We start from the raw sequence: 25,286 nt of genomic DNA on the forward strand, positions 1-25,286 counted from the left end.
TTGTGTCATGAAGGCAGGTAAGTAATGCTGATACTGTAAGTGACGTATTACAGGTGAGACAGCAGATTCAAACCAGGCACACTCAAACATTCATTCATTCAATAGTATGTTTGATAGTCTAATCAAAATATTCTCGAAAGCAAGAAAATAGTGTCTTTTAAAGTACACTCTGGAGCACAGCGGGGAGGATTTGGCCAGCCTGACAGATTTTATAGATCGGTGCTACAACAAAATCGTCATAGGGAAGCCAAACTACACATCAACTCCCTCTACTTCATTCAAGGCCAAGAGATAGCGAAACGAGGATTCATCTGGAGCTACTTCATCACCTTGGAACAACTTGACGAAGAATGACGTTCTTATCTCTATAGATCAGAAACTAAATTATTTTGATGGCCTTTTGAGTCTGGTGGAAATTCTCCACAAAGAGTTCCAGGAATTACTTCACTGGAATCACTGGAATCACTGGAATTTAGCCAGAAGCAGGTGGAAACCCTGGCTGCGGAGAACACCAGCCTCAGAGATTCAGTAAACTCAGTAAAACCCATTGTCGCGAAGTTTGTCAGCTTCAAACAGAAGGAGCAGGTGAAGAACCAGGGCCACAAATTGAAGTGGGCGAACTTTGGTGTAAACAACCACTTTTTGAGAGAGATCCTGGATCGGCGAAGAGTTCACTTTCCCATCAGAAGGATATCCATCGTTGAAGGTGCTCGCACTGTTATCGCGGTGGATGAATTGTTTATAAATGGACAGCTGTACCTCAACCTGAACATTACTCCGTGGCTCTGCTAACTTGTTGGTACGTGCTTTAATCTTTTTGTATTCTCACTAGATTGTGTCATATCCATAAAACTGCCATAAAAATACAGGATTTGATTTAGTTAACAGTAAATTCCCTGTCCATTAGGGACTGACAGTTTTTCAGGAATCCCATGGGTCACAGGATTCCCACAGGATGGGAGTCAATGTTACTATTAATCACATGATTGGGATGGTACAGGATAAAAAGATAACAGGAGCAGACAGGAGCAGGAACTAAACGAAAAAAAAAAGACAGCCGCTGCCATTTTGTAGTTTTTGCTCAATAAACCTATACTGTAACCAAGTATAAAAAGAACTACACTACCCAGAAGCCAACACTGGGAGCGGGATGGGATCGGGAGTAATTTTATCGGGATTGGGATGGGACAGGATGTTTTCTTTTGCTTTGGCCCAGGATTGGGACAGGACAAGACTTTTTTTCTGTGGGAGTGGGATGGGACAAGAGTAATAATGCACTCCTGTGTCATCCTCTACTGTACGTCTCCACTACGCTGCTACCTACCACTCTGAGATTTGTTCTTGTACTTTATTTCCACCTGCTGCAGGTACGCTTTGGCTGGTAAGATTCCTTCTGTTGAGATGTAACAGTGCAGAATTAATGTAGGTCACACACATATGATTATAACAAAGGTGATGCATTTTGATTATTGGGTTATTAATAAATTGAGCAGGGCCAGAACATACAGAGACAATTCAGCTGCTTTATATAAACAGTTTTTTAACACTGGAGGAGACCAGAAATAAATGAGGACAGTGAAATCAACAATTGACAGCAGTGACGTGCGGTCAGAAGATGCGTCATGATAAAAAAGAAAAAAGTACATAAAATAATCATTAATATTTTCCAGTGATCTGTGTTAAAAATGAATTTTCAGTGTGACTCTACAGAAAAATCGCCAAATTTGAGGATTTCCCGACCAAATACAGGGCAGAAATCCTGAGTGTCAGTGGCGAGCTATGTCTCTCCTCTGACTGTGTGATCCAATACAAACTGGTTTGCATGACGCGTTTCTGTTACTTAGCATATCGCCAATATGAATTTTTTTATACACCATGACTCTCCACAGTCTGTGCAATGTCTTTAATGTATGTGTGAGAGAATTATTCCTGCTTGTACAATAGTGCAGAAAGGTCAGCAGGTGAGACAGGCAGTGCTCTACCTCGCCTCAAGAGGGCACAGTTGCACGGTGTTTGATGAATAATGAAATAAAATGCTTTTTTCAGTTCTTACAATCGCAAATCTGACTCCAGAGGAGTCAGTGCCTCACCAGCCATGAACCCCACCACACGTCACTGATCTCCATCAGCATTCATTGATCAACTGCTGAGAAAATGACAGCTCTCAGCTTGCTCTTTTTTTCTGCCAGCTCCTCTTTTCCACCATCCACTCGTCAGGGCTTCCTATGTTCCTCAGGACCTCCCACATAGCCAAGCTATGTAAAACTCGCTTGGATTAGCCTCAACTAGATGCAAATTAAATGTGTTAATGGAATGGCTTGAGCCTTAATTCAGAGATGGTGTCAGTTCAAGCGAGGCTTTCCTGATAAAGCCTAGCTTTCTTTAGCTATGTTCGTGGATGACCCCCAGGTCTCTGTGTTGCCCTATTCTGCCTCTACCCCCTGTAGAGGCGTGGTCGCATTTGCACGATAACACTCACCACTCCTCATCACTGATCACTCCTTATTCCTCATACTCTGCATGCTGTTACAGTCACTGAGTTGTCCAGTGGGTGTATACACTAAGAGATACTTTTGTTTTTGTTTTGTTTTTTTTGTTTGTTTGTTTATTTGTTTGTTTGTGTGAGTGAGTGTCTGGTACTTTGGTTGTTGTGATACATTTGGGATATGTTTCTTGATTTGGTTCCTACTTAGGAACTCTTGATTACAGTCAGCTGTTTTTTTTTTTTTTTTTTTTTTTGTAAAAGCTGTAGGAAATTCTCTGGTGTGTTTCTGTACAAGTGTAGCAGCTGGTTATCTGATTATAGTTTGGATTGAAGGGTCATTGCCTTCTATCTGTTGTGCTTTTGTTTCCTCTTTCTTCTTTCTGCAATCCTTTTTGCTTCTTTATTTTGTTTCCCATCCTTTTTCTGTCCCCACCGGTCTAGTCCAGCAAGATTACATAGATTCTATAATTCAAAGAAATAAATAGAAATAATAGAAATAAAGAAAATAATAGAAATAAATAAATAAATGAATCAGCTTATAAAGAAGAGCCATATAACCATAAACCACCCCCTTGGCAAAGCAAATTTGTTCATCCGAACACAACAACCAGACAACCATTTTTCTGTTGTACAATGCAGGTTTAAAAAAAAAATCTATTATGTGTGAAAATGATACAATTAACAAATTAAACTTGCAGCTATCTATCAGGGTAGCAGAATTCTTGAATCTTAATCACCCAAGGCTATTATCAAAAATATAAACTGTTATCTAAGATCGAAGATTCAATCTCTCTTCCAACTTCAGAATGGGAGCCTGACTTATCTACCTTCATATGTAGCTTTAATCAAAATGTTTTAACTCCTTTAAAATGGCTAAGAATTCAAATATTCAACTAATATAAATGAAAATTCTGCATAGAACTACTTTCACAGAACAAAGGATGTTCAGGGTGGGTCTGTCACAATCAAATATTTGCTCACATTCCACTGACAAAACGATTGACAACTACTTCCGTGCCTTGTGGTCCAGCACACCTGTCCGCAGGTTTTGGGTATGTGAAGACATGTCAACATGGTTTAAACACTGTGCTTAGTAGGTGACTTGGAGGGGGGGGCTTAGCCGATGCCTGTGACCGTGCAGGGTTGCTAAGGCCTTCCTCTGCCACACTCTGGTGGGTTTGGCTATCTTTGTTTAGTTTTTTTTTTTTTTTTCGTGTGATCTGAGCTAACTCACCACCAGATGGTGATCTGTTGACAGCTCCACCCCATCTTTTCACCCAAGTGTCCAAGACATGCAGCTGCAAGTCAGACAATATGACTACAAAGTCAATCAATGAACTGTGGCTTAGAGTGCCAGGCGGACATGTGGACACTCTTATGCTTAAAGATGGTGTTCGTAATGGGCAATCCATGGTGAGCACAGAAGTCCGATCAGGGCGGCAATTACCCCTGAGTTATAGGTCAGAATTATTGCAATGCAAAAGGTATCCATTAGAGAGCAGATAACCAAAATTTGATTGTATACAACAGAGTTTTGAGATAAATTATTACTGTAAAATTATGTAATAGGTAGTAATAGTATATAAATACAAATATGATACATTACATGACTGACCTAGAACTTCACAGATATGATATTGTGTAAATTCCCAGAAATTAAACTAATTCCTGAAGGAAATCTTTCTCCATTTTCCTCTTTTGTCCAGCACACATTTCTTTTTGGCAACTTTTGAAAAAATGGTTTCTGATTTATATTTATGCATAATTGTTTTTCTTTCTCTCTTAAATAAGAAGTCTGAAGTTTTCTTAAAGAAAAGTCTGGAGGCTGATCTCTTCTGCAGCCTCTTATACATGTGTTGTCCTTTCAGTATTAGCCAGAACATTGTGACTCAGATATTGGACTATAAGAACAATGTTGATCTAAGTCATCAACCTCATCAACTCATCTCATTAACTCATCAGCCTGATCTTGCTACAGCCCTGTTCATAATGCAATTTCAATAGTCACATTACTTTAATTATTTACACATTTCCATGCTTTATCTTTTTTTATCTAACCATTCATCTTCTTACTTTTTTGTTTTATAGCCCTCTCTGTGCCTCTGTTGCTTTGTTTCCAACAGCCTTGGATATTCCAAAATTTGCCTTTTGGCATTGTGCTCTGCATCGATATTAAGAAACTTAAAGGGATACGGGTTCTCTTTTCATGGTGCAATATGAGTTTAAATGTTTGCATTTTCCTTTGCTTATATTGTTTGAGTCTTTGTTTTTCATGGACTGAGTTACTGCTCTTTGCAGAGTATGCTTGAAATAACTTGATACAACTGTCACAATTGCTAACTTAAAATGGGAAGTTTGAACGAAAAAAATCTTTCTCCCATCATGTTTCTGAAATGCAAAGGGATCACATTTCTGTCCCTTAAGATACAATCTGGACTTTTGTACTAACTGAGGCTTATAAGTTGACCTTGGGATAACTGTGTACTTTTTCAGAGCCTGAAAGGTATATTTATGTTCCCATGTAGTTAATGGTACACATATGCAGGGCTTTAACTTAGCGTCCGCCAACCCAACAACTGTGGGTTAAAATTCAATAAATAAAAACTTACTACCCATTTTGGTGGGTGATAAATTTGTAAAGTTTCTTTTGAGCAATGAGAAAAGTGAAATCCTGTTGTAGAAACCCAGATCTACAGCCACTGCTATTTAGCATGGTGTCTGTTTAGTTTGACAGACACCATGTGGCCAATCACATGCTAGGAAAAGTGGATTATACCTTTATGTAAATAAGTAAGCAAGTAAATTTTATATGGAACTTTTGAAGACCAAATGTCACAAACTAATTCACAATAATAAAAGCACAATCATACAATGAATAAACTTTAAACAACTTTAAAACGATATTAAAAGCAGAGTAAATTAATTAAAACACAAATATAAAAAGTAAAATGAAAATGGAAAAATTAGAAAAATTATGAAAGGCCTGTTTAAATAAATAGGTTTCAAGCTGTTTTTGAAAAGTGTCCACAGATCTTTCAATGCGAGAGAGTTCCTGAGATGACACCCAGGATGTTCCAGGAGGTTCTCAAATGGACAACAATGGCAACAAGCAAACCCTGATTAAAATATCTCAGAGTCCAGCTGCTATGGTAAGGCTGCAGCAGAGCATGAAGAGTCAAGGAAAAGAAAAAAAAAAAGAAAAAAAATCAGTGCGGTTTCATGAAAATAGTCAGCCTAAGGTTGACATCAGTCAGTACAAGCTCATAATGTGATGATAAGTATCCTCACTAAAAAAAACACCTGAACTTTCTTTTTATGGTAAAGACAGTTTCCATGCTCTGCTTTTTCTAGTTCAAGTATGGCAAATCCAACCACTTGACAATGTGTCAGTGACAGATATAAGATGGTGGAAAAGATTAAACTACAAAAAGTGTTTCAGGCAGTTCAGGCGTAGTGTCTTCCATAAAAAAAATAAAAACAAAACTTTGATGTGGACTTTTGGCTTTATATCTTTGCAGACTGTTTACAAGCACATTTAAAGCTATACTAATGAAAAAAGACAATCTTAAAAGTTTTGAAATATCATTTTTAAGCTTTTTTTTAGCTTATTTATCTGTTTCTCTTTCTTTTTACCCCATATCTATGCAGGTGAGTTAGATATGACTGTAATCATCTAAGGGGAAAAAACTTTGCACAATTAAGCTAAATCTGAGAGATTTGATTTAAGCTCTTCTCTCTTTTTTTAAACATTGCTTGTTTATGTATAGGAAAATAAATCAAATGAAGAGCATCACGTCCTGCCTGCAGAAGGATGGTTTGATAACTCAAGGTGGAAAACTAGGTCAAAATGGCAAACATCACGAAGTTGCACAGCTTTAACCAAGATGAATAACCCAGCATGCAAGCAGTGACGTAAGAACTCCGCATATTTTAGCACTACAAGTGAAATTGGCATACATTAATTGTTAGTTCTTCTGTAAGTCACCGATCAATCCCGTTTGACAAGACCTTTCAGCAATGACTGGTGTCAGTGAACCCATTTGAAAGGTTAATGTATAATGTATAATTCATATTCCTATAAGAATGAAGGGATGACAGTCAGGAGCTTGGATGAACTGTGGAGATGAGGTGGGTGACCCTGAAATGGGTTTCTGCCAAAGTACATACATTTCTGAAAGAGAAGAGCAACGACTTGATTCTCATTTCATAAATCTAATTTAAATCTAATCACATTTAGTACTTTTAATATCTATAATTAAAAAATCCATAACTTCTTTTCTGTTGCGATTTTCCCTTTGTCCAGCAATATAACATACAGAAGAAAAGCTGTTCATATCATGTTCATATCACAGAATGTAAGTGCTGAGTTGGTAACATTAAGCAGCAAATGGAGTTGGAGACTTGGATAAATGAAAGGGTCTTGCTAATTTATGTGACTGACTGTAATATTTCAAGCAGAAAAGGCTACCCATACCCTTTTACTTCAAAAGCTGACATCAGTGCGTTGTTCACTTAACATAATTAACATGTTTTAGACCTCACCCACTCCGGGATGGATTTAATTCTAAAAAAGTTATCCACAAACACGGAATTGTGTCTACGCAAAAACCACTGAAAACACTGTAGTATACAGATATACAGAGATACACCAAACACAAATCATGTACATAAACTTGTACAATGTAAACAATCATAAAAGGAAGAAGAGAAGAATCAATATATTTGATATTTGTGTGAACTTTTTTTTTTTTTTTTACAGAATTTGCTGTAAAGCCGTGTCATGTCATGTAGATTCTGCACCACAAACTCTACACTGTGATCTGCCATGGTTGTAGCTGTTGGTGGAGTTTGCATATCCAGGACAAGGGAGAGGTGAGGCTATGGCATCATCAGTTCAGGAATGATGTGAATGGATAGTGAACTCAGAAAAGAAAAGGTGGCGTGGACATGGCCTAAGTCATGGTTTTAAAGTTTTGTGGTCACTTAGGCTATGTCCACATGAGAACAAGTTTAGGTTTATCCACTAAGGTTTTTTATTGTTTTATTGTTGATGATTTGTTCTCATGGAACTGTTTTTGGATGTTTTTTTTTTTTAAACTAAATCCCATAGTGAATGTAGTAAATGACCTTTGGTAATGACCAAGTTGATATTCAGCTCCTGGCTGACAGCAGGCACGAGATATTTAATATTTCATGGTTTATAATGTTTTGGATATGCATTGTAATGACGGCTAAGCTAAAACTTCAAACTAAAATTTTTCTTATATGACTGAAACAGAATTTTCTTGTATGTGAGAGCAATAATGTGATTATGTTTCTCTTTTATTTCTTTCTATAGCTCTTACCTTGTGTTCACATTGTTCACGGTTCACTGCAAAGATTGTATTGAATAAATATTGTGAAGCATCAGTGCGAGCAACCATCATTCAGCCGGGGATGCTACAGTGAATGAATCGAAAAATCCCACTGTTTTGTTTATTTGTCACAATCCAAATGCTTCTTGAATGGATGACACCATTGTCCTATCTCTCCCTTGGGCCACTTACAATTAAGTGAAATTGGTTTTGTCTCCATATGGATGTAGCCTTAAGTTCTTCTTTGACAAACTCATTGTTTACCTTCACCTACTGATGTTTCAGCCATCCTCTATAAGTCAAACCTCTGGTGTAAATACACCAAACACTTTTTTTTAAAGAAAAGTTATTAAATTTGGCTCATCTTCATTTTTAAGGTCAACATACATACAGTATTTAATTATGTCCAATGTTTTCTTATGTTCTATGTTCCAATGTAGGGTCTATATACCCTTCATCTGCTGGTCTATAAGCAAGTAATTTTCCTCTACACTGTTACACAGTATACTAACTTATATCTTAATCTCAAGACTATAAGATGTGCAGTTGTTCAGTCTTTTTTTTATCCCTAAAATACTTTCCTTTTCACTGTAAACTTTCATTTTTCATTGATTTGTGCTGGTTGCAAATAAGAAGAATCAGATTTTTCTTTTTTTTTTTTTTTTTTGCCTGTTTGCTAATTTGCGTGTTTTGTCCTCCCAGCAGCTTGTCTAATGTCTTAGCCCCACTCAAACCAAAGCCTGTGGGATCCAATAAGTTCGAAGGCTAAGTCAAAGGTTGTGGGAACTAATCTTCACCAGCATGCTCTCTTCCTCTCACATCGCCAAGCACGGCGGTCATCTCAAATTCCCTGAATAAATTTGATGTTAATGACGAATGCAGCCTGCGGTGCTGCTGAACAATGATCCTCATGTTGCTAGGAAAAGAAACAAAATAGGGCTTGAACAAGGTCATTGGCTTTTAAGTACAGTTCAAAAAATGGAGGCAAAAATCCTTTTTGGATACTTTGAACATATTCCTTTAAACACCACCATTGATTGTTGCCTAAAACTTATCTGTGGTCAAGTTTGTTATACATATATATATATATATATATATATATACACATATATATGTGTGTGTGTGTGTGTGTGTGTTTGACAGCAATTCAGGGGAAATTTGATGGTTTAGCGATTTGCCTAAGGGCACATCAACAGCTAGAAGGTTTAAGGATTAAACCAGAGATCTTCCAACAGCCACCCTACTTCTAGGAATTTAGAGTTGCAGCACATTCAGTGACAACAATGATATTTATGAACCTCTTTTTTTTATATATAAGTTACAGTTTTTTTGTTATTAATGAGAATCACTGCATTGTTTGTTTGTTTTGTGTTCTGTCAAAATGTCAGTAATGTTAAGAAATTAATCCAGCAAGTGGAATTCAGTGAACGCTGGTTTTGAAGTAGTGATGGGCCAAGAAAGAACCCACTGAACTTTAGAGGTGATGAAAGTAATTTTCTTTAAAAATGCATGATCCATAAGGGATGTTCTCTCTGACAGCCGTTCTAGTCCTAATTTATATTCTATTATATTTTCCTCTGCAAGGTTATCACCAATATAGAACTACATCATTTTTCTATGTCTTCTTAGATCAGAGCCAGTTGCTCACTGAGCTTCACATTGGACATCTCACAGTATATTATAGATTCCGTGTGAGATCATTGTTTGATTTTTGTTTTTCAATTTTGTTTTTATGTTTGGTTTGATGTAAATATGAACAATAAATTTAGAGGGCATTCACACCAGAATAGTCCAGGGGACTTGGTTTGATTGGGTGGGAAATGCTAAAAAAAGGACATACTTTCTTTTGGTTTACACTCACAATGTGAACCAAACCACCTGGACAACATCACACAGTTACAACAACTGCTCATTCGGGGTGGCATTGTCCAAAAAGACCACTGACCAAGAAAAACAAACAAACAAACAAAAAAAAAAAAACGCTCATTCAGTGCAAGTAAACAATGGAGCAACAAAAAAATAATACAGTCTTGGGGTTTTGGATTTTATTTTGGTGTTCAAACCTAATACGTTTAAACAAGGATCTGTCCAGTATGAGTTGTAAAAGATGTAGTGAGGTTTAAAGCATGTTGCACTTTAGTGAGCTGAGACCCTTGTTATTTACAGGGAAAAGGGTTCTTTGAAAAGAGTTTGGTCTGCACCAGGGCGCAAATGGGTGCCCACTTTATTTTGAACAAATCATTCTGTTGGAAGCAGACCAGCGATTCTTTAAAGTGGACCAAACACCACCAGTGTGAATACACCCTTAGACTTAAGAAAAAATAACTCCTGTTTTGGGTTCAAATACAGCTTTTCACAGCCTTAACACTACTGACTAATCATCTGTATTTGACACTAGAAAACTAGATTATTTTGTCTCAGATCATTTAGATTATATGTAGTTTCCAAAAACCTGATGCCAATATTTTTTGTCCTCTTGTCTAATGTCACCTCCTGCATCTGAGTGAATCAGTAAAAGAAAAGTTAGATCCTCTGTACAGTTTAGTCCATCATTTTCTTATAAGTTGATGTTGACAATATTCATAGTGCCCATTTAGTGAGAAAGGTTGTTTAGATCACCTCAACAGAAGGAGATTTAATTAATTACTAACAAGGCTAAAAGACTTGAGACATATTTATTTGCTGGGTCGTTTATCCTCTGAAATGGATTATCAATCTTCTTTTGTCCTCTCAGTTGATCAGTATTTGGTGATGTCATATTCATCTAAAGGCTCATCACATCAGCTCTCTGATGTCAAAAGTCATTGTCATTCTGGCTACACAGTAAAAAGCTTCATGATCATTTTTCTACTTGACACACAAGTGGTTTAAACATAGAAGGTGAGGGTGAAGGTTTCTGGGGATGCGGTAGTAAAATGGAATCCAGAGATGCACTGTCATACTTTTCACTTCTGGCTGGTGGGCATAGTTTCACCAGTCATTGTTTTATTTAGTTAGTTTGATGACTGATTGTAGTCCAAATTTAGAAATAGGAGGAGATGATGGTCAAATAATATGGGCACACTCCATACTGGTCATTCTCAGTTCTCTTTGATCTTCATTGTGACGGCTGACAGCTCTACAGCCCAGGAGACTGATGAAGAACTGATTAACCAAAAAGCTGCAGCCGGTCAGATTACGATGGACGGATCCCGCCTCCTCTATGCCAGATTGGCCCACAGACGTATTGGTTCCCGGAAGGCCGACCAATCCCCGAGGACATCCTCCTTTAAACCTGCACCTATGACAGCAATCTAGGCGACTGTGGCCAGTGGGACACAGTTGGCCAGCAACTGGACAGTGGGACAGTTTGCTTTCTGGGAGTGATTTCGTGTCTTGTGTTGTGATAAAGAATTTCGTAGAGAGGGTTAAATTCATACTGCTAAAGTCTAAAGTGAACTGGTGTCCCTGTTTGAGGTGAGGTGACATTTTGGTTAATAACAGCATTTTGGTTTGGTTTTGTTTTATATACCACCTCTGTGCATATACCCTGTTATTTGGGACATTTTCAGTTTTGTTTTGTTTGTAGCAGATAAAAAGTAATTGTCCCTCTAAGGGACACTTTTAGTTGGTTTGGTTTTTATTATATTTGTTTGTTTTGGATAGTCGGCATTTGGATTATATTTATTTATTCTGTGAACCTGTTTAAGTTATATTGTAGCAAATATATTGTGGACTTTTCATTTTATCCGGTGTCCGACTCACTTTATGTTCCGTCCTCACACCCCTGGACAAACGAGGACGTAACATTCATATTTGGCCAAGTTTCAGGCTCATCTGGAATTGGATTTGATTTTCAATGCTGTCATCGGTCCATACTTAATTTGCCAGTGAAAAAATGATTTGCTAATTAAAATTCCTTGTGGAGATGGAGGAACCAATATTCTTGTCTGGAACAAAACTTGTGAATACAGAGGAGGTTAGAAGGAGACACTGGATGCAGAGCTAGCGTTAAACTTAAGGAAAGACTGCTTTTCTTTACAGGCTTCAAGACTGTTTAACCAGACAAGGATGCAATACTGAGAAAAACGCAGCTCTGAAAATGCAGAGCTGAATTTACCTGTTGGGTTAATAAATTAAAATTTATTTATTTATAATTATTTATGTCCTATTTCAAAGCTACCCATTATACAACTTAATACTTTTAATAACTATACTGATTACTTTGATCATGGCAATCTGGACTTAGCGGTCAGTTTGTTTGACTTGATCCCACTGAAAAGTTGAACACTGAACCACTTTTATGTAATTTATAAGGATCGAGAAAGAGCTCACTGCAGAATAGAACCACAAACCTGATTGTATTATGCTGTTTATCAACTTCACTGATTCACACATGCTGTTTCCCCAATAAAAATAAATAAAATAAATAAATGCAACATCAGTAATAATCACAACTTTCTGCTGAGTAAAAAGTAGAAAACTTTTAGATCTGGTGACAAGAATAAATGTAAAATGAAACATGCAGAAACTTAGCATTAGTCTGAGGAAGTAAAAAGACAGAAGGTCTAAAACAAACTGCAGCTAAACAGTATCAAAGATGTGTGACTGGGCATGAAGAAAATCATAAGCTTCAACTTTAAAGACTGTCAGCTGCTGGGGAGCAACCAGTATACGGCCAACAAGCTGAATCTATTTTACAAAAGGCTCAGTACTGGATGCCCTGCTGGGGTGTCCCAAACTGCACCAGTCTTCAAACCTCTTCAGTCACTAAATGATTGCACACACTATTCATTACATTCATCCTGATTCTGCCACCACTTAAACATTTTAGACTTGTCCAGTTCCATTACTACTGGCAAGGCTTCCCCAATGTAATGGGCTCGACACACGGGAGGCAACTAACAACGGCGACGGCAGCAGAGCCATGCATCGCGCTCTAAGATTGCTTTTCTCCAAGAAATTTGATTGGTTATGATATTGGTGGGGATTTTGAGATTTTCAAACCAGTCCCTGACGTGACAAAGTATGACAGATAGGGAGTCAGAAGATTTTGCACGAATTGACAGAAATCTTGCAGTTTACTGTATAAATGACTCTGGGTTCATCCAAGTTTACAAAATAGGAAACAGCATCGTGAATATCATGATTTGATGGACCTCAAGGCTGATCCAGATAAATCCAGAACCTATGTTTGGACTAATTCACTCTGGCGCCACAAGGCTGCCTTTTATTCAGCTAGAATGATCTATTCTTCTATGTCTAGCCTGCTCTCATTGGTCAGTCCATGAAGCCCCTTGCTGATTGGTTGTAGTGCTATGCGACAGCAACAAAAACTGAACATTTTTCAATTTTCTTGTGTCGCGTCGCAAGCCCCGTGTGCACGTCTACATGTATGAACGCATGTTGAGAAAACCTTAAAAATGTACAAGTAATAAAGAACAGGTACTTCTTCCCACATTAATAGGCAGGCACAAATTTTTCCGCTTTCCTAATTAATCAGGTACAGTTCCACACACTTTCTTTATACCTTTCTCTTTAGGGTCTTCTCCTGCGTGTTCTTTGATGGATCAAAATATGACAGACTACTTCTCTCAGTTAACTAATGTATTAATTACAATTGATATGAGAAATGTGCAAATACAGAATTCTGGATTCGTATTACCTGTGCCCTGGACTAATACAATACGGAGTCTGCTGCCGTTACAGTCAGAACTCCCTCTAACTGATCCTGTAGTCCTTTATATATGAGTCTGATTATTCACAGTTTTGCTGACTAATGCTGCAGTTGCAGAAGTTGGGGTGGCTGCAGTCACAGGTCGACCACATGCAGATTCTACAGCCTTCCTTGTAACCCCCATCTGCTTGTGTCCTAAAAAACTGGAACAAGAAGACAATACACAGACAAGCGGGAGATTTCCTCTGGACTCCGGTTAACTTAGACATTTCCTTTAAGTCTAACATTCCACATGTTGTTTTACCAGCAGACACAATTAATCAGCCCCTACATGTTCTTCTCACTCACCCCATATGAAGAGCCTCATTGTTGCTTAAGCACACTAGCACGCTGTTAGTCAGTATATGAGCTTAAAGATAAGAGATATTTTATATGATTAACATAGTAAGAATATAAATGAAAATAAGTAATTCCGTGATGAGTTTCCCAATAAATTTATTTACACACAACATTTCACATGCACAAATGTCGCCTATCGCTTGGCTGGAGGAGGGCAGCGATTTTTGCCTCAATACGCAGGTTCCATAGGAAATGAATGGAGAAGGAGCAACGTCGCCTCCCTTGTGTCGAGCCCATAAGGCTCAAAATCCTGTATGAGTTGGATGATCCTCAAGTCCTGTACTTCCCAGCTGCCTGGCACCCCACATCTACAAAAAAAAACAACAACAACAGTATTTTAGTAGCTACATTACTTAGGAAAGATAACCCATTTGGTCTTTAAACTCTTGATCCTTACCCATTCTTGTTGGTCAGCCTGAGAAAATCTCTTCCACAGTTTTCTTAAGTTGCAGCATTATCCTCATAAAAGTCTCTTAAGAGTTTGCTTGTGTCAAGAACATGAATAGTGTATTTTGTACTGTCAACTTAGGGACAGAAGCTGACAATATTACATATTTATAGAGTACCCTGCATCTGATTCAATTATATTTGGCTTTGAATTAGAATAAAATTATCATTGCAACAGTTGTTGCAATGAAATTGGGTAGGCACTTCTCCTGCAGCGCTATAAAAAACTGCTTGCCTTGCTGCTTTCTTAATAAATATATATTATTTGCATTTCTGTATGTAATGCAATGCACCATCACCTATATTGGTTAGAAACTGGAGAGTCAAGGGTTGCTTTAAGCATAGATTTTAATGAATTCAAAAACAGGAGACATGCATAATCTTGAACAGCTGAACTGGAAAAACTTTTTTAATAAAGGACAAAAAGTAACATTTTGCAAATCACAATTTTTATTAGATTAGATTAGATTAGGTTGGATAAAACTTCATAAAACTTTATCGATCCCTTTGTGCAGGTCCACTTAGAAGTTACAGCTGTAACAGTAAATATATATATATATATATATATATATATATGTATATATATATTTTTTATTTTTTATATTTTTTTCCTTGATATAACAGTGCTGGGTTTAGAGGAGCTTTAATTTTCTGAGGAAACCTCCCTAAGGGAGATTTTAATATTTTAATATCAAGTGATCTGACACCATTTGTTTTCTTTGTTTTTGTTTTTTTTTTTTTTTTCTGAATACTGTTTGAAGTATTATGGTACCACTGTGCTGGTCGATAGCTTATTTGAAAGCTGTTAACTCATCAATATGATGCCACAGATGGCAGTGCTTAGCACTTTGGGACATCCATTAATTTGAAATCTGCATTAAAACAAGAAACCCAATTAAGTCATCATTATGCACCTGACCCAGCTAAAAATATCACAGACAGCAGAGAGCTGTTCATTTTGATTAATTTTCTATCCATTTTATTTTACCATATACACAGCAATGCTGGAGGAGGGAAAGGCAAAATCCTGTCTCATTTGTAAGCCAGACTCTTTTCCAGTATTTCTTTTTTTAAACACAATGCCTTTTGACATTTATTAAGATATAATTTTTGTCAAGAGCAAAAAGCATCCTTTGCAGACTGTAATTATTGTCATTATAGTAATGGTTGTGACAGATTTGTAAGTACAAAAAAAAGAGCTGTTTTGTTGCCTTTATAGTTTGATAACTGTAAATGATCCATGTAAGGCCAATCTAATATGTATATGATATAACTCAATGACTGCAAAGTTCTTTGCTTAGTTATATAACACGCCATCCAATTTAACAGAACATATGGGACATTTACACCCTTAAAGGCAAAATAAGTATAATTGACACCTAGTGTTTCAAATCAGAACTGCAGTCAAAAGAGAAAAACACAGAGAATTCTTCCTCCTTGCCCCACCTCCCCCTCGGAGAGTTTTGCACAGGTTGCCAGTTTGTGAGAGTACTGTTCTTTTATATACAGTCTATGAAGGACGGAGAACATAGCGGCAGCAAACATCATGATGACAAGCGAAGATGATTCACACACAGTAAGTTGCTATGTTTCGCAATGCTAGCACTAATTTCACACACTAATTTCCATTAGCATAAAATAGAGTGTAAACAAAAGCTACATTAATCAACAAAGGCTACACAGAGGCAGTTTTCCCTTAGTCTCACTTAATAAATTAATTTAATAGTAATTTCATAAGTTTATAAGGACAAACACACCATTCACTTGGCCCAAACATCATTACATTTGTTGTTGTAAACTAATAAGTCACCACTTTACTCCACTAATACATCCAAACAGTCACACAAATTCATTTAATGAGTGCTGAGAAATAAATTAGACTAAAATCTTTGTAAATCAAGATAAACTTTTTGGTTAATTTAAGCAAAATTCCGGTGCTTACCTGTGGAGGAGAAATTTTGCCAGCTTAGACTTCTCCACCTTGCAAAAGTTTCTCCAATATTGATCCTCGTTTTATTCCAATTTTGGTCGTTTGCCTTTTTAGCTAGATGCCGAGGCATTTTAGCTTTTTCTGAAACTACTTCTGGTCCGCTTCTTTTACTAGTTTCCATACTTGCACGCTGCTGCTCTTTTTGCCGACATAAAATACCAAATGCTGCTGTTGTTTGGCAGCCGTGGGGAGTCGCATATAATTGGATAAGGAACCAGGAAGTAGGAAAGAGCAACACAGTGCACCAAAGTTATTCCGACACGAAACTCTTAATTTGGAGGAGGAAAACTTGACAAAGACCTTGTTGATGTAGGGGACAGATTGTTTATAGGGAAGCTTCCTTTTATCCCTCGCAGCAAATGAGAACATTTTAAATTAATTTTACAGAAAAAAATCTTAATTATTCAGCCTTTAAATGAGTTTTTAGGCTGGGTTGCATAAAGTAAGCTACTTAACAGTGTTATCATATATTTATTAGTAGTCAGTGCTTTACATGCAGAAAACAGCAGTCAAAGCCATCTTATTTCGTAGAATCAGGTTTCCCAACAGGTCAAACAAGCCAAAGCTAAAAGCTACTCAGAATGAGGCTAGCAGAAAAAATTTTTCACCAGCTAAGAAACCTATAATAAAGAGAAAAGTTGCAATGATTCTAGTGGTATATTTACACCGTATCCCCACAGATAGTTGTTCAGAGATACACTAGTGCAGTTTATCCTGTAGAGGCATGGTCAGTGGCACATTAATAAACAATCTAGTTTGCCACACCATGTGGCAATGTGGATGGTTTGGATCCTGTCTATGTAAATGACTGAGACTTAAGTGACATGGTGAAAATATATTTACGTATTATAATATAATGTGCAATGTAACTCTGGCTTGAACCATCTTTCTGGGATTAAGTTTTTAGATGGTAAGAAAAATAAATAATTCTTTGTTGGCCTGTTATTATTTCTCAGTCATAACAAAAGAAAAGCACTATATTATGGACAAAGATAGCACTGCAGCAAAGTGAACATGTTTTATCATTAGTCAGTTCCACCCATGTTAAATTCATTTAGTTGAGTGTAATCAGACTAATATATTTCAGTGCAGCAATGTGCAAAAATACTCACTGTAATTTAGCAAAATCAGCTGAAAAGGATCTATTATAAGAACAGTCGGTTGCATAGAAGAAATCATTTAACCGTATGAAACAGAAGTTACAACATAAGAGACCATTGCTGAGAAATTACACAAATTATTCACAAATCCACAGATTAGGTTGTTCTGTTGAAGGTAAATTACCATAAACACTTAAGTGTAACTGTATTTTTTTAATCTATAGTACAGCTTAACTTGTGAAACAGTTTTCCAGTGAAATACAAAGTGCACTTACGTTCACAGCACAATGCTGTATTGCGGAAAACCAAACATCTTACTGTAAAATTCTTTTTACTGTAAATAAAAGAGGAAGGGGGTAGTGAATTGCAGATTTCTAAACTGTTTTCAAAGTAACCTAAATGTGTGTGCGAAATGTTCAAGGATAACAGCTTTGTAAAATTCTGAGTTTGGGTTATAGAGCCCAATGTGACATATTTGATACATACAGTTTCCGAGACATTTTGCACCCCTAATGGTAAAAACTAAGGTAAAATCCTGTTGAACACAATTTGATACTTGTCTTCTGCTGCCTAATAGATGCCAGGAAGCAGAAGAGTACACTATAATAATTGTGACATATGACATGATGACAAATCGTAAACATCCCAAAACATATTAGTTAATATTCTTTTTGTAATATTTTGTTAAAATGCCAAATAAAAATATTAAAACAAACAAAAAAAAAAAAAACATTTGGCTTTTCTGACCATTTTTTTCACGAGTCAGGCCTTAAAGGGTTAAGCTGCACTGAAAGACTCACTCTCACAGCAGTTTAGCTCAAGCAGCTTTCTTTGTGCTCAGCACAGTTCACCTTCTCTGAAGCGAAGCGTTTCTATTTTTGCATCACTCTCCTGCTGTCCTGGCTTGGCTTTATAACCTTTAGTAAAGCATGCTTGCAGCAGCAGCATAAATACCTCTTCACCTTGTGACTGAACTGAATGTAACAATTGCTAGTGGTATTACAAACAGGAAACAAATATTATATTTAGTCAATAACATCAGGTGTGGCAGTGTTAGACATACTCCTATTAAGCTAAGAGAAATTTATTCATTTATTCATAGTTTTAAATATGAGTATATAATATTTTTGTGATTACAATTCATAATGTCTTTGAAATTTTTCTCTCCAAGCTTTTTCAGCTGTAAGACATTTATGAAACAGGACAAAGTTATTATGTAATGTGTAATAATCAGATTCACTTAATTAGGACCAGGAACACACTGAATGAAAAATGGTTGTGGACTTTTGACTCTTTTATTTTCATATTCCCCCCCATGCAGTCAGTATGTGACTGTGGCTCTTTACTCAAAACAAAATAGCAAAATTTCTTTCTTCTGAATTATTGGCTACTTCATGTGTTCATCTTCTTACATGGTAAATACTGACAGCGCACTTTAATATTGTGTTTCTTTTGTACTTATTCTAATATTCTGACTGTCAAGCCCCACCTATTTGTTACTTTTTAAACTTCTTTGTCAATAACAATTATTTAGTTGTAGATTATTATTTAACCTCCTCCCTGAGCCGCCACCTTGTCGTGGTGGAGGAGTTTGTGCGTCCTTACGATCCCAGCGGCTATGTTGTCGGGGGCCCATGCCCCTGGTAGGGTCACCCATGGCAAACAGGAGTCTAGGAGAGGGGCCAGACGAAGTGTGGCTTAAATCACTCCTATGATGATGACAAAGCAAGGACCAAGGTTTCCCTTGCCCGGACGTGGGTCTTTGGGACCCCCCTCTGGGGCCAGGCCTGGAGGTGGGGCATGGAGGCGAGCGCCTGGTGGCTGGGCCTTTGCCCATGGGGCCCGGTCGGGCTCAGCCCATAAGGGTGACATGGGCCTCCCCTCCCGTGGGCTCACCACCTGCAGTAGGGGCCATAGGGGTCGGGTGCAGTGTGAGCTGGGCGGTCTGACCCTCGGCTGCAAAAGATAGCTCTAGGGTTGTGGAATGTCACCTCTCTGGTGGGGAAGGAGCCTGAGCTGATGCGCGAGGTTGATAGGTTCCAGCTAGGAATAGTTGGATTAACCTCGACGCACTGCTTGAGCGCTGGAACCACTGTCCTTGAGAGGGGCTGGATTCGCTTCCATTCTGGAGTTGCTCCCAGTGAGAGGTGCCGGGCAGGTGTGGGCATGCTCATTGCCCCCCGACTTGGCACCTGTATGTTGGGGTTTACCCCGGTGGACAAAAGGGTAGCCTCTTTTTGCCTTCAGGTGGGGGGTCGGGTCCTGACTTGTTTGTGCGTATGCACCAAGCAGCAGCTCAGAGTACCCACCCTCTTTGGAGTTCTTTGAGGGGGTGTTGGAGAGCGCTCCTTCGGGGGACTCCCTCATTCTGCTGGGGGACTTCAATGCTCATGTGGGCAAAGACAGCGAGACCTGGGGGGGCGTGATTGGGAGGAACGGCCCCCCTGATCTGAATCCGAGTGATGTTTTGTTGCTGGACTTCTGTGCTCGTCATGAACTGTCTATAACGAGAATCTTGGTCAGACATAAGAGTGCCTATGTGCACTTGTCACCAGGACACTCTAGGCTACAGTTCGATTATGGACTTTGAACTCATATCGTCAGACTTGCAGCAGCATGTTCGGGACACTCAGGTGAGGAGATGGGCGGAGCTGTCAGCTGATCACCACCTGGTGGTGAGTTGGCTCAGATGGTGGGAGAGGATGCCGGTCAGGCCTGGCAGACCCAAGCATGTTGTGAGGGTCTGCTGGGAACATCTGGCGGAGTCCCCTGTCTGAAAGAGTCAACTCCCATCTCTGACAGAGCTTCAACCATGTCCCGGGTGAGGCGGGGGACATTGAGTCCGAGTGGGCCTTGTTCCATGCCTCTATTGTCGAGGCGGCCAGCCGCAGCTGTGGCCGTAAGGTCAGCGTGCCTGTCATGGCGGTAACCCCCGAACTCATTGGTGGAGGAGTTTACACATCTTAGGGTCTTGTTCACGAGTGAGGGAAGGATGGAAAGGGAAATCGACAGGCGAATCGATGCGGCATCTGCAGTGATGCGGACTCTGCATCGGTCTGTTGTGGTGACGAAGGAGGTGAGCCAAAAGGCAAAGCTCTCGATTTACTGGTCGACCTACGTTCCTACCCTCACCTATGGTTATGAGCTGTGGGTAGTGATCGAAAGAACAAGATAACAAGACAAAAAGAACAAGAATACAAGCAGCCGAAATTAGTTTTCTCTGCAGGGTGGCCGGGCTCTCCCTTAGAGATAGGGTGAGAAGCTTGGTGATCCAGGAGGGGCTCAGCGTAGAGTCGCTGCTCCTCCACATCGAGAGGAGCCAGATGAGTTGGCTCGGGCATCTGGTTCGGGTGCCTCCTGGACGCCTCCCTGGTGAGGTGTTCCGGGCACGTCCCACCAGAAAGAGGCACCCGGGAAGATCCAGGACACGCTGGATGGACTACATCTCTCGGCTGGCCTGGGAACACCTTGGGATCCCTCCAGATGAGCTGGTGAATGTGGCCGGGGTGAGGGAAGTCTGGGTTTTACTGCTTAGGCAGCTGCCCCCGCAACCCAACTCCGGAAAAGCGGCAGAAAATGGATGGATGGATGGACAAGTTTTAACTTTTACATGTTCTGATCCAAACTGGATGGCAAACTCAGCTCTGAAACTGCCTTTGACCTTGAGTTTTATATTAAATATAAAAATAAAAATAAAAAAATCTTGCCAATTGTTCATCCAATTAGCTTGCTGGATGAGTAGTAAAATGTATTATATACTATAGCCAAAATCGGAATCAAGCATATTTTTTAAACACTTCTGAAAAACAATAGAAAGATCAGACAAAACCTTTCAGTAACAATACTAAACTGAAAAGTGCTGCCAGCAAGTGTTGTGATCAGCAACCAAACAAATAGACTCTGATATGCAGCAAGGGGAAATCAAAAAGGCTTTGTGCCCACATCAATGTAGAGACTTTAATCTATCACAATTCAGTGGGCAGACAATGTTCTGTGCTGACAGCATTGGTTCTATAGTGGGAGGAGGGAATATTACATTTGCATTTGTCATGCTTGATGGTGAAATCCTGTAAAGATTAAAACATACAGTTTTCTAGTTTCTCTATTGTTGGAACCTTAACAGCTGTTATGTTATGATATAGAATTCATCAGTTTGTAGCTGCTTTAAATAATCCTTAAAATAGGCTTAGTGGAGGATGTCAGTAGCAGTCATTAGACAACACAGGAAGTTTTTTATGTAGCTGATACGTTTGACCAAACAGATTTTAGAACAGTGCTACCATCATGTTAGCATCCCTACCAGAGGGAGGCATAAATGACATTCCTGGTAACAGACATGAGATTTTTTTTTAAAACCAAATATGTTATATATGTTTATATATGTCTACATGTTTGTCATTTGGCTTTGTGTAATGATAAAAGGATCAGTCACTTTAAGTTTCTGACCTGTCACCCGTGCTGAAAGAAAAAGAAAGTGAGCTAAATTTAAATAAGCAAAACAACTGAATCAAACTTAGTGAAAGACTATGGGCCATGCTCACTAAAATCATGAAATTTTTGTGGGATGCAAGATGCAAATCAGTATCCTTGGAGTCAAGGTGCTTTGGACTCAGCCGTTTCACATTATCAAACTTTCACTTCATATTTCATAAGAGATCTGTGATCATTTACCCAGCTGTAGATTGGAGGTCAGTTCCCCCAGATTATTGTGAAATTAAGAAATAAAAAAATTTAAAGAAAACATATTTGCAAGTATTTCGGCACTATGCCCACATATAGAAAAACTAAGCCACAGCGAAATCCCTTCAGTCCTATGAGAGAAATGAGCTGAGGCAATAACCTCTGTGTTATGCAGCACTTTAAGACACTATCTTTTTGAAATAACAAAAGCTTTATCTACAGACCACTTTAACCTTACAGTGGCTCTCAGACTAAAAGCACATTTCTCTTTAAAGCTACTGCCAGCAGATCTGTTTATGCAGTTTACTGCAACAGGTGAAAACACATCGAACGCCACCAGACCATCATAAAAGGGCACTGCAAGAGCGCCAATAAACTTTTTGGTTTTCCGACCACCAAAAGCTGCTTCCTCCTACTTTTCTCTTTCCTTTTCATCTTTAAAACCTGTACCCTTGAAGGCCTAACATTAGTTTTAGTTAGTGCATCTATGTCAGATGGCAAATCAATACTAAATTGCTGGTGGGATCACATGATACTCTGTCTTGGCAGTGCTTTCAACTCCCCCTTTTTATGGGCATCTGTATTAATTAGTAAAAGCTATGGTTAAAGCCTGTGTTGCATAATAATGAAAGGTTTAGACATGTAATGATTTATAACAGAAAAACACAGACTGGTTTGTGTTTTCAATGAGCAAAAAAGTATTTGCATTCATTTCCAGTCAAGTGTATGATTGGTGTGTTTATTTAGGGAGGCATTCGTTTAATCTTTTTCACTGTGAAAATGATCCTTTTATTATGGAGTCAGTTATCTACAGTATCTGTCTTTAATCCAAGAAGCCTAAAGGGATGAAATCTTTGGATTATGTTTCACATTGAGATACACTCGTAAATGTAGGATGAGAGCTAAATATACTCTGTTGCATCTATTAGTGATAAGACTGACATTTTTCTTAAGGATATGTGGAGTAACCGAGACACTGAGTTTGATTGAGAGGATTAGCAGAGGTATGAAGTGTTCCTTTAATCTCACGGTTTTTTTTTGTTTGTTTTTTACAGCTTTGATTTTAGTGCTTCAATGTTTCCCCGAGCTGCTTCTTCTTTTATCATCAGTCTCTTTGAGAGATTTATCAGCCTTGATTCTTCCAGCCCTTTGACCTAAAGTGAATTTTGTCCTGTGGAGGAAGAATTAATCATGTGGAGGAAGATTTTTATATAAAGATAACAAAGTAAAGTTATCAGTTAAAAACAGGTGCTACAGGGTGTCAAATGCATTACATGTTATTTTAATGGGAAAATCACTCATATGGAAAGAAATTGAAAATCTGTGCTGACTTTTGCAAGATGCCAGAAGACATAACCATGTTTCGAAATGTAGAAGTATGTAATTTTTTTGGAAATAAATGGAAATAATGGAAAATGGAATCTGTCCTTAATACATAAACTTTGCAATTGAAGAGTTAATCTACTCACATAAAACATACTTATTTCTGCTTCCATCTCCTTGAGGGTAAATCCCCCCCCCCCCCCCCCCCCCCCCCCCCCCCATAAAGCAAAATGGCTGGTTAATTCCTGCAAGAATAAAGGTAGGTTAGCTTGAGGTCACCAAACCAATAATAAACAATTTCAATGAAAGATTTGTGGTCAAGTTAAATCCACAACCCCCTGAAGAAGTTAAACATTTGTGTCTGTTAAACGTCCTTAATGTGACAGAAAATTCCAGACCATGGGTTTCTTACATGTATGCTTCTCGATCTGGTTCCTTTGTCCAGAATTCACTGCACTGTCATTAAATGAGTTTTATGTTAAAGGTCCCATATTATGCAAAATTCACTTTTTAATGGTTTTGGAACAGTCATACTGGTCCCCCCGCATGTGTAGGAGACCCGTAAGTGTGAAACTCTTTCAGGCGCTCTCTCTCCCCCCTGCTCCACCTCTAGGGAAGTAAGCGCTGAAATGAGCTTGTTTGAAAGCGTGTACGTTATGACGTCATAAGGGACAATAACCACTCCCCACAGAGCGATGGACCCGTCTACCGGCTCTCAAAGCCCGCCCTCTAAAAATCACCCAGTGTTTTTCCCTCTTCGGCAACCCTCGTTAGCGGACATGGCTAAGCGACAGAAGCACTGTTCTGTTTGTGGCTGCATAAATGAACACGAAAACGTTTTTTTACTTCCATCCACTGAACCCACGAGGACTGAGTGGATTAATTTTATTTTTGGAGGAAATGTACCCGGAAAACTTCCAAAGGTTTTGCATGTCTGTGGCCAGCATTTCAAAGAGGACTGTTTCCACAACATGGGGGCATGGAAAGCAGGCTTCGCCAACCGTTTGAAGCTGAAGCCAGGTTCAATACCAACTGTCCGTGACACAGCTGGAGAGGTAAGAGCTGGCAGTTATTTTATCGTTTCGGCCTTATTAGTCTGATAGCTTGAAAATATATTAACCTGTCAATCACCTCATGACGGGCGATGCGATGGGCGGAGCCAACAGCTGAGCTGCTCCACCAGGGTTCCGCCCACCATAAACGGCACATTTCTGAAGCTGCTAAAAAGAGGGAGGTGAAGAGAAGCCGCTGCACTCAAACTGAGGGTCGATTTGTCCATACCATGGCGGAAATATTTCATTTAGATATTAATGAATGGTCTCAGATTGGGAATAAAGTGTATAATATGGGACCTTTAAATCAACAAAAACAGCACATAAAGCAGCCCTAAAACCTAAAGCCCAAAGCAGTCGTTTTCAAACAAGCAAAAACCGTGTTTTCCCTGAGGACACCCTTCATGCAACTAAAAAAGCTGTGTACCATTCACCTACCCATGCTGAAACCTTCCTTGGTTTATGCTTTCATTAGCTGCTTCTCATCATAAATGCTGCATTTTGACTGAACAATTTCCTTTGATGAAACCAAATTTAAGATTTAAGATTTTTTTTTCAAAAAAAGAAAGAATCATCTGGACACATTTCTCAAACATGTCTCATTAATGTAATGGTGCATAGTTAAGTGGCTCCCAAAACACTTGCTCCATGTGAATGAAACACTCAAATGATAAAAACTTAAGCTGAACCTGAACTTGTCTCTGCGTGAACATGGCCATGATTTAAATCACACTGGCTCTGAACAGTCAAAGACCTGTGTTCTTGGGGGGACCCCCTTGGTGGTCCAGAGACACCAGATT

At 38.7% G+C, this 25,286-nt stretch overlaps 1 long non-coding RNA gene across 1 annotated transcript; it reads right to left on the bottom strand.

The window, feature by feature from the left end:
• Nucleotides 1–709: 709 nt before the first annotated feature.
• LOC121637704 lies at nucleotides 710–13,895 on the bottom strand. The gene is made up of 3 exons (XR_006009927.1): nucleotides 13,885–13,895; nucleotides 2,404–2,411; nucleotides 710–792 (listed from the first exon to the last, which is right to left on the bottom strand). It is a non-coding gene; the product is annotated as an uncharacterized LOC121637704 (long non-coding RNA).
• Between the last annotated feature and the right edge of the window lie 11,391 nt (nucleotides 13,896–25,286).

The sequence above is a fragment of the Melanotaenia boesemani genome, chromosome 4 (genome assembly GCF_017639745.1).
Source record: "Melanotaenia boesemani isolate fMelBoe1 chromosome 4, fMelBoe1.pri, whole genome shotgun sequence".
NCBI lineage: Eukaryota > Metazoa > Chordata > Actinopteri > Atheriniformes > Melanotaeniidae > Melanotaenia > Melanotaenia boesemani.